At 38.6% G+C, this 8,181-nt stretch overlaps 1 non-coding gene across 1 annotated transcript; it reads right to left on the bottom strand.

Moving 5' to 3' along the window:
• Positions 1-1,889: 1,889 nt before the first annotated feature.
• On the bottom strand, positions 1,890-1,996 carry LOC121231127 (small nucleolar RNA R71). The gene has a single exon (XR_005929195.1). It is a non-coding gene; the product is annotated as a small nucleolar RNA R71 (small nucleolar RNA).
• Between the last annotated feature and the right edge of the window lie 6,185 nt (positions 1,997-8,181).

Below are 8,181 nucleotides of genomic sequence, written 5' to 3'. Positions count from 1 at the left end.
AAAGGAACGAGAAACGGGCCAAAAATGGAGAAAATGGGCCAAAGTACGAAATCAACACGGCTTGGACTTCCTCACATGGGCAGACCACATGGTCGTGTCAATTTGGCAGATTCGAAGCACGATTCACACGGGCGTGTCCTTGCCGAGCCCAAGTTGAGTCCAATTCAGAAAAGACTAATTTCGAGGGTTCTTAGGCATTCCAAAGCCTATACACCGTAGAGGATGAAGAAAATGGGGAAGCACAGAGAGGGAGGAAGGAATTACTCGAAGAAAGCCGATTGTTCCATCTCAAAAGTGGATTCATCATCAAGACTAAAGATCTCCCCTCAATTTCCCTTTAGGAGTTTTGAGTTTTCTTTATGTTTTGTATTCATTTTTCTTCTGAGATGTTTTCCTTTTTAGTTATGAACTAATCCCCTAAATACCTAAGGGGAATGAAACCTAAGACGAATCTTGTTATTATTTTCTGAATTGTATGATAAATATTTAACTTGTTCTTAATTATGTGTTCTTAATTCTTGTTTTGATATCCTAGGATACTAATTCAAGATAAGCTCTTATTCAAAGGAGGAATAGACCCTGTCTAAAAGTACATTTGTCATAATTAAGCGGAGTTGATTGTGTGCCTAGAGATAGGGTGACAAGATTTTGTCGGATTAGGGTGAAACCTAATAAGAGGATCCATAGGTCGAGTTAATGCAACCCTAAAGTGTTAATTAGAGAAAAGTCTCAATTATTCAATCTAGGGATTAGACGTTATTAGTCTTGAATAAGGATAATAATATAACTTATGAATCTCTACGGAACATGTTAAATGAATAAATCGTCTGATTCAGAGCTAGAATAACAAGTAAAGTCTAGGTGGATTTTTCCTTAGGTATTGTCTTAATTCAATCGTTTTCCAAAAGTAATCCCCCAATTCTACTTTTTGTGAATTCTTAGTTTAGATAATTAGTTAGTTAAAACAAAACCCCCTTATTTTTAGGCTAGATAATAAAAAGACGGTCATTACTAGTCCTTTTAGTTCCTTTGGGTTCGACAATCCGGTCTTGATAAAACTATGCTACTGTTCGATAGGTACACTTGCCTACATCGTGATAATAGTTAGTTTCAAGAACGATTCATTATAAATATTTAAAACCTGTTACACGAAAATCGCGATCAAGTTTTTGGCGCCATTGTCGGGGAACTAAGATATTAGGAACGCTCAATTTTTATTACTTTAGCCATTTATTTTTCTTGTAATTTAATTTAATTTAATTTTTATATTATTTATTAATTTACTTTTTCTTTCTTTTAGTAGGTTTTTATAGTTTATGACTAGAAGAAACCCATCAGGACCATTACTTTTTGACGAAAAAATCGATCGCACAGTTCGCATAAACCAAAGAGAAATAAAGCGAAGCTTAAGATACATAGAGAACGAGCAAGAGGATGATACTCAACCCCCAACCGAAGAGATGGCTGAAAACCAAGACAATCAGCTACCTCCTGCAGTTGCGGTTAACCGAAATCCTGTTCCACGCACTATGTATGATTATGCTAAACCTTCTTTAACAGGAACTGAATCAAGCATAGTTAGAATTGCTGTAGCTGCAAATACTTTTGAACTAAAACCTAACACAATTCAAATGATACAACAATTTGTTCAGTTTGATGGTTTGCAGGATGAAGATCCCAACGCTCACTTAGCAAACTTTTTGGAACTATGCGATACATTTAAAATCAATGGCGTTTCTGATGATGCCATACGTCTTCGGTTGTTTCCATTTTCATTAAGGAACAAAGCTAAACAGTGGTTGAACTCATTACCATGAGGGTCAATCACTACTTGGGAACAAATGATTAAAAAATTTCTATTAAAATATTTCTCGCCGGCTAAAACGGCCAAATTACGTAAAGATATATCTTCGTTTGTGCAGATGGACTTAGAAACTCTTTACGATGCATGGAAGAGATACAAGGACTTACTGAGAAGGTGCCCTCACCATGGGTTACTGCTTTGGCTACAGGTTCAAACGTTCCATAATGGCCTGAATCCTTCCACTTGGCAAATGGTTGACACAGCTGCTAGCGGAACCATCAATAATAAAACACCTGAAGATGCTTATGAGTTCATAGAAGAGATTTCACTGAATAACTATCAGTGGCAAGTCATGAGGACAAAACCAATGAAAACAGCCGGTGTTTATAACGTTGATTAGGTCACCATGCTCTCTAATCAGGTAGAACTCTTGAATAAGAAAATTGATGGTTTTCTTAGTTCTTCATAGGTTCACCCAGTAATGCAGTGCGAAGCAAGTGGAGGTGGATCAAGCAATTCGGAATACCAACCTTATGGCCACAACATGGATAATGAGCAGTTAAATTACATGGGTAATAATTCTCTATCTCAAAATAATCCATATAGTAACACTTATATTGCAGGTTGGAGGAACCACCCAAATTTCTCATGGGGAGGTCAAGGAAATCAGAGACCACCTCCAGACTACCAACAACCACCCTACCAATAAGAGAAGAAGCCGAACCTTGAAGAGATGCTGTCAAAATTTATCTCGGTGTCAGAAACCCGTTTCTAGAACACCGAGACAACACTTAAAAATCAACAAGCATCGATCAAAGGGCTCGAAACTCAGATAGGCCAGCTGTCCAAACTAATATCCAAACGACCACAGGGTAACTTGCCAAGTAATACTGAACCCAAACCAAGGGAACAGTTTAACACAATTAATATTCAAGATGACGAAGGAGTCGTTGAGCCTGAGCCAGAACTGAGACAAGAAACTGTGGTAGGTAGAGGTCAATGTGAGATAGGTCATAATAAAAACAAATTAGTGAATATCAAATATAAACCTCGTGTGCCATACCCCAATGGGACAAGGAAAGAGCACTCAGATGAACAATTTGGTAAATTCCTTAAACTCTTAAAAAAATTACATATTAACTTACCATATATTGAAGCCCTATCGGAGATGCCAAACACAATGAATTTTTTAAAGGAGCTTTTAGCAAATAAACGGAAGTTGGACGAGGTGTTGCATGTGGAGGTAAACACAGTTTGCTCAGCTATTCTACAGAATAAACTACCCAACAAACTAAAAGATCCAGGGAGTTTTACGATTCCTTGCTTAATTGGTAGTTTAAATGTTAATAATACATTAGCCGATTTAGGGGCTAGTATTAACGTCATGCCCTACAAAATGTTTAAACAATTAGGTCTTGGGAAACCCAAACAGACTAGGATGAGCATTCAATTAGCAGATAAAACTAAAAGATTTCCTAGGGGTATTTTTGAAGATGTGCTAGTTAAAATCGATAAATTTATATTTCCCGTTGACTTCATTGTTCTAGACATAGAGGAGGACAGCAACACTCCTTTGATTTTAGGACGACCCTTTTTAGCAACTGCTAAAACTATTATTGATGTTGGCACAGGTGAACTCACACTCCGTGTGGGAGACGAAACAATCACCCTTCAAGCTCGCAATTCTGGCAACACATCAGAAATTGAAGTGATTGTTTAAACCATTCTACTAAAACTGACAATTTGGTACAACCTACTTTGCAAGAAATGAGTCTGAAGGAAGCACATGAGTCATTCTCAGGTAGTAGCAGAGGACCTATTCATGAAGATCTAAGGCTACAAATCGAGGAACTAGATGAATGGCAGACGCATAAATCGAGAACACATGATAAACTGAAACTATGCCAGAACGAGCTCAACACTTTCCCACATCAACTTAAGGATGGAGATAAAGTCTTATTAGATGCCGTAGATCCTCACATTGTCACTACCACACCGAATGAAGAAATCCCTCTTACGGTACTTAGCATTTTCCCATTCGGTACAGTCAAGGTAAGTTATCCCAAGTTCGGCACTTTTAAGGTAAACAACACTTGTCTGAAATCTTATTTTGATGAGAATGATAGCAGGAATGAGGAGTATAAACTCCTCGAACCACCATGAACATTCAATGGAGAGGTAAGTCGAGCTTAGAATATAAATAAGCACTTCTCGGGAGGCAACCCGATCACTAACAATATTAATTTCTTTAAATTTTAGTATTTAACACCTAACTTACTGACAGAGATCTTGAATACAGGTTTTTCCACACAGACACGGCCAAGCACACGGGTGTGCTTAGGGCCGTGTGAAAACAGGGAAAAGATTTCCCCAACACGGGCTACTATAAATCGCCACGGCCGTGTGACATAGCCGTGGACGAACCTGTCAAAACAACACGGGCGTTCGACACGCCCGTGTCTAGAACCCGTGGCTAAAACTGTCAAATCAATATGGGCGTGCGACATGCCCATGCCAAGCAACCGTGGTCGAACCTATTAAACTAACACAGGCGTGGGCCTACATATACAGGTGTCGGAGAAGCGAACGAAGCCAAGCACAGTCGTGCGACACGGCCGTGTGCACCCACACGCTCAAGGAACATGGGCGTGGACTAACAGTTCAGATGTGTCCAAATTCAAAATTCGCGAGTCACACGGGAAAAAATTGGGGACCACGGGCGTGCTCCATGGCCGTGTGCCTCAAAATCTATAAATAGGCTTCACTATTCATTGTCTTCTTCACCCAAAAACCCTAACCCTAGCCACTGCAAGTCCACACACCCCCTGCCACGCCCTTGCGCCGCCTCCAACTTCATTTTTGACACTCATTCTCCTCTTTCTAGCTTTTGTTTACTCTTTTCCCTTTAATTGCACTCATTTTTCATGTTAAGTTATCATAGTACTATGTACTTTTTATGTTCTTTTCATCTTTTTATCACTTACATTTCATATCTAGAGTAGTTATTATCTTTTCATGTTTAAATTCTTACGCACTACATGATTTCTCTAATTAATTTGATTAGTCATGGTTAGGATAGTTGAAATATTCATGCCTCTTGTGTTGACATTTCTGTTCATTCATATAGTATGTTGCATTCTATTCTTTGTCTTTTTTCACTTATATCACCATACTAATGCCACAAAAGTATGCCATTGAACTTATTATTTTCGTTAAACTTAGTAGTTGTGGCTGAACATATTTATGGATTTCCCTTCTCGAATTTAATTTCATTTTCCCCTGGCTGCTCATCGAGACGAATTAATGTTTCCAATTGCAGGTACCATGTCGTCTTCATGTGGTAAAAAGGCCGCTGTCCTTGCTTCAAAGAAAAAGAAGGGAGCGTCATCTTCCTTGGGTCCTACTGCGAAAGTTCGTCACCCTTTCCTGAGGTTCCCCATTGGGCCCCAAGAAGAACTTTTCCAAATACTCCGGGCTCGACCTTTAATTGCGGGCCGCTGCATCGACTGGGCTGCAGTAGAACAAGTTCAGTTGGTTGATGTGATTTGGGCCCTCCTAACCACTGACCCTTGGGAGCTTTTCTTTGGGATCATCGAGCCGAAGTATCTCGAGCTCACGACGGAATTGTGCTCCACATTTCATCTTCAGAATGTGATGACAAACTACAATGATCCCGGCACGGTCTAATTTCGCCTAGGCAGATTAGTCTGCCAACTAAGTGTCCTAAAATTTGGTACTGCACTGGGTTTATATACGGAGGAATTCAAGGAGGAGAATGACTTTGATACTCTCAACCGCCACATCCACCGTTCTCCTTCACAGTGTTGGGACGCACTAGTACCAAGTGAGGTCGCCTACAATTCTAGCCGCTCCAAGGCATCGGCTCTCCGTCCATCACTGAGGTACCTTCACACCATTTTGGCTCACATGATTACAGGAAGGCGAGAGAGCACTGGCATCGTCAACACTCACGACGCCTACTTTCTATGGTGTATGTCGCACGGGTACGTTATCGACCTTGCCTATTTCATTGCTCTTGCGATTCAGCACCAGACGAAGCGGCATAGGAAAGAGGTCATCTCCATTGGCCCTTATGTTACCCAGTTGGCTCGCCACTTCGGGCTCCTCAGCACCGCGGCCCAAGAATCATCATTGACCCTCATTGGCCAGATGTCTCCACAAGGCATCTCGAGCATTCTAAGCATGAGGATGATCTAAAAGCGCGGAGGAACCTACCCTCCTCAATATCGTCTCGCCCAATGTACCAAGGAAGAGGCCCTCGAGGACATTATTGATGAGGTCCCCCCACAGCATGAGGACCCACCGTCTCAGCCACCACCACCCTCTCATCCAGTTCATGCAGCGGCTTCATACACTAACATTTCTGAGTGCCTCACTCAGTTTGAGCAGCAGTGTTTTCAATGATTTGACAACATTGATGCTACTCTATAGCAGATTTGTCAACACCTCCACATCTCATCGCTAGTCTCACCTCGAGAACCATCCAACGATGAAGATGTTTAAAAACATTTATTTATCATTTTATGTTTTTAATTTTTATTAAAACTATTTTTTTATTTTTTAGTAGATTTTATAATTTTATTTTATAATTATCAATATCGGTTATTTCATTCAGAGTAATTATTCTTTTTATACCCCCTAAAAAGTTCCTAATTCTGTCATAGCTATATAGAGCTCCTAAGCTCATCATCATATAGGAACTAAAAACTCTACTGGGAACGGTTCTCTATGACTGCCATGTCCTTCTTACCCACGACCATAGCTACCACTAGATATAATATTCTTTTGGCACAGGACTTATGGACTAACGAACCTCTAGCACCGCCGGAGTATCTTCCTCCACCCTCACGCCAATTATTCTCCGAAACTCTAGTTCCAAGAAACTCGTTCATCGCTCAGGAAGTTTCACTTCTCTCCCTATCTTATTTTGACATTCTTGTCTCTATATCTATCTTTGTACATTGAGGGTAATGTACATCTTAAGTGTGGGTAGGTATTTATTTCACTATCAGAAAAATCTGTAAATGACTGCGTTGTTCTCTTGAAAAGGTCTCATATCATATTTAGGATAAATTTTGATTGATTTATGATTTTGATTGATATATCCTAAATAAAAACATAGGCATTTATGCATTGATTGTTTAAACTTTAAGACATTAGAGAATCAAACACGATAAGTTGATCTTTAGGAATTTAAAATTTTAGGTTGTTTCCCCAAAGTTTAGGTATTACTTTGAGTTGGAATTCACAAGTTTTAAACATCAAAAAGCCATAATTTTTGTGAGATTTTTGAGCCTTTTGAGCATCTATTAATTCTTTTATGCTTACTTTTATTATTGCTTTGAGCGCGTCAGTACTGAACTTTATTCTAGAACTTGCTTGATTATGCATGTCAAGACCACACCATTTGATTTGATATGTCAAAATGATTAAGGCACTTAGGATTAACCTACTCATGCCATGAAAAGCTTACCTCCACGATTAACCCTTAGTAAACCCCCTTGAGCCTAACAAGCTATTTCTTGTATTACCCTTAATATTAACCCTTAACCCATTATTATTGAAATCCCCTAAATTAAATTTGATCTCTATTTTTTGTCGAGATTTGAATTGAAATAGTTGCTCAACTATGTCTTGTTCTTAATAGTTAGTCTATGTTATTTAACTTGTTCTTTAAAAAAAAACTGTGTATACAGTTTAGTAGTAATCTTTTGTTTTTGAGCTTAAGTATTTAAATTACATATTCTAAAAAGAAGCTCTGTTGTACGCAAGTGATGGTTAAATCTTTTTCTAGTTAAGTGATTTTTTAGTTCAATCTCGATTCTAGTCGTTTCTTTCAGCTTGTGACCACACCCCCTAACCAAAGCCACGTTACAACCCTCTAAAGACCTTTTGATTGATGTATCATCTCAATTTATAGTAGTGGAGATGTGATTTCCATGCAAGCCTATGGTAATGACTTTTCATTATTGACTATTGAGTGCTTCATTTATTATCCTTAAACACCTCGAGTGATTTGAGTGAATATTTAGTGAGGATGTGAAACTCTGTGACATTTTGAATCAAAGGTAATTATTTAGACGAGGGGAGACACTATATTTTTATGATAAAGTGCTCAACTTGGAATGATTGAAAATTTGATGTTCTTTCAGTTGAATTTTCAATGTATTTTGAGAAGGATTATTTTGAGATATTATCAATAGGAATTATAGGTTGAGAAGGATTTATTTTGATTATGAGTTGAGAATTTTGCTTGAGGACAAGCAAATGCTTAAGTGTGGGGGTATTTGATAAGCCGTAATTTATACATATTTTTACCCTATGCTTAACACATTTTATGGATGATTTTTCCTTAG

This window comes from Gossypium hirsutum, chromosome A06, assembly GCF_007990345.1.
Source record: "Gossypium hirsutum isolate 1008001.06 chromosome A06, Gossypium_hirsutum_v2.1, whole genome shotgun sequence".
Taxonomy (NCBI): domain Eukaryota; kingdom Viridiplantae; phylum Streptophyta; class Magnoliopsida; order Malvales; family Malvaceae; genus Gossypium; species Gossypium hirsutum.
This window is presented reverse-complemented; position numbering and strand designations above follow the sequence as displayed.